Below are 2,918 nucleotides of genomic sequence, written 5' to 3'. Positions count from 1 at the left end.
GCATTATCATTACTTTACGGTCTTTCCGTATTTACAGGCAGTCAGTGTTTTCAGTACTTCATTAGAGGCTTCATAGACTAGAGTAACAGTTAGACAGAGTCACAGGCTTTTCATATTAAGCTATGCTGGCTACAAATATGTTTCAGAATTGTATTAATATTTCCGCACTTTGATTTATATCATCCACACTTTCAGTATATCAGCATGTGTTAGTTTAGTGTTAGTTTATCTTCCGCATTCAGTATGTTATGATACCACATGTTGATTCAGCCAGCCAGTTGGTTCGCTCGGTCACATGTAGTCAGGCACCGAGTGTCGTGTTACGTCCAGGCCCAGGTTCGGGGCGTGACAAAGCTTGGTATCAGAGCACTAGGTTCAAGAGTCCTAGGGAGTCTATGAAGCCGTGTCCAGTGGAGTTTCCTTTATATGTGTGTGCCGGCCACTCATATAAACAGTTAACTACCAAGACATCCAGGATTGTCTTATTTCTTTCTACTCTAGATCGTGCCATGAAACTTAGAGCAATAGGTAATCTTCTCTTCCTATCGAATTCCAAACGTATGGGATACCCAAGCAACGCGCAGGAGAAACCTAAGGTCCTAGAGAGGATAATTGCCCATTGGGGTATAATTATGGAGTACAGGTTGGTAAATATGAGACTTTAGAGGATGTTAAAAGTGTGATGCAATGGATAGTAGTACAGATTAGAGCATAACCTTATCAGAAAGTACAAAAGCAGTTACCATGTCTTATGGTTATCAGTTCACCTCATATACAAGTTATACAATCTTTCAGTTAGCAAGTTTATGGTTATTCAGTATGCCAATTATTAGTTATTTAGTTGCCAAATATCCAATTTTCAGTGTATCAAAATTTTTGGTGACTTGTGAGTATATAGTGATGCATATGGGTTCTCAAAGAAAATGTAAGTAACAGTGATCATAGCGAAATCTTCGCATATTTTAGGTCCGGATTAAGACCTACAAAAAAAAGGAGGCCGGATGGTGCAGTAAGTGATTTATCAGGTGATGGTATACTCTGAAGGATAAGTTTGTGTATGGTAATCGTATGTGTTTATCCTCAGAGAACAATTTCTTTTAATTCCTGCAAATGGAGCCACATGTGGGATGATGATAGTTCAGATGTCAGACCCTAACATTGGTCACTATAGTTTTGGACAGAAAAGAGCCTAAGGGTAAAATACCTAGGAGTCAAAAATGATTGTTATTATTAGAGATGTATTTTTCGTAGAACTCATGCAAATGACTAGAAGATATGATGTATGCAATGAGAACCAAGAGCAGCCAATAGTGAATTTCAGGGAACGATTTTAAGTTGTTCATATTTATTCAAATCAGAACTAGAAGTACCATGTTAGTAAGTTACTATAAGAAGCAGCCACTGATGTAAGATAAAAGATATGGCAGTTCCCCCTTAGGTTAAGTGACTAAACGATTACCCGGGTTGTTTATAGTATGATATGATTTAGTATTGTATAGAAAGTTTGGGGTTAGATATCCCAATTTCAATTAAGGCAGATGAATTCCCTAAGTGTGATCCATGCACATAGTTAGAAGAGAAAAAAAGGGATAGTATGTGATCGTAGAATATGGTCAGATGATGAGGGAAGTTAGGAGTAACCTTATCATTCATTTTAGTTATTCAAAGCAGGAGAAGAAAACATGATGGTAGCAGGTGGTTAGTAAAAGAATAGTAAGTAAGTTTTGAGTTGATACAGTGAATTAACACTTTCAGCAGAGCTAGTAGAGATACAATTTGATTCACTTAGCCAGGTTAACTCTAATGAGTGGATGACAGTTTGAAATACCGAACGTGTGTTAGAACCCAAAGAGTTTATGTTAAACCCGAAGTACAGCGATAGTGCGAAAGATAATCAGCTAGCAATAAGAGAGCAAACTATAGAATAGCTTTAGGAATTATCGAAATGTGGTTTCTCCAAGATTGACAGTGTGAGCAGAGTTAAATTATTAAAATTGTGTATGATAGTTGTGAATACATTAGCTTTCCATTAAGTGAATAATTTTGTTTTTCCTAGTAAGAAAGATTTCTCAGAGGTAAGTTGGGAGATGAGTCGTCATTAACGGAAAGTGCAAAGAGTTACAGAAGATAAAAAAAGTTGTTAGGATCCCAACAAAAAAAAATAAAAAAAATAAAAAAAATGGAAGGACCCACAAGTATAAGACCTTTGGTCTAAGGGGTGATGTGAAAATTTTCAGTAAGTCCAGTTAGAGATTTGAAACCCAAATAGTTAGCATGGGGTATGAAAAAGAAAATCAGTTTGGTAATGAGGAAAAATTGTATAATTACCACACGGATTATGTCTAGCATGTGTAAGAAATACAAAGTGAGTAGAATGATCACCGAGCATAGTTATTGATGATAAAGTGATCACAGAAAAGCTATAAAATCATGTCTTTTTATGTGGTATGAGGGTAGTGCCATTGCACGGGACTTTAAAATTTAGAGTACATGTTAAAGACTTAGATCACAATAATATTATAAGTGTTTTCAGGAGGTGCTTAAGAAGATAAAGTGTGGAAAGTATAACTCATGATTGAGGTAGATAAGAGAACTCTGGTGAAAGAAGTTCACCAGCCAAGATAGGAGTTCGACTTCGGACTTCGAAGATGACGGAATTGTTGTCTAGAACAGAACTTGCCCCCTTAGTAGCCGTAGAGAAGGAGAACAATTTGATGATCCCTACGTGTTGCAGTTGAAAGAGGAGATTCACAAGTATACGACGATGGCTTTTGAATAAGGGGGAGATGATGGTACTTTGAGGTACTAGGACAGATTGTGTGTCGCAGACATAGATGGACTTAAAGAGGGAAGATCATGTTAAAAGCCCATAATTATAGGTATTCTTTCTATCCAGGTTCCCAAATATGCATCATGAC

Source organism: Nicotiana attenuata, unplaced genomic scaffold (genome assembly GCF_001879085.1).
Source record: "Nicotiana attenuata strain UT unplaced genomic scaffold, NIATTr2, whole genome shotgun sequence".
Lineage (NCBI taxonomy): Eukaryota > Viridiplantae > Streptophyta > Magnoliopsida > Solanales > Solanaceae > Nicotiana > Nicotiana attenuata.
The sequence above is the reverse complement of the archived record's forward strand: the minus strand, read 5'-3'. Positions refer to the sequence as shown.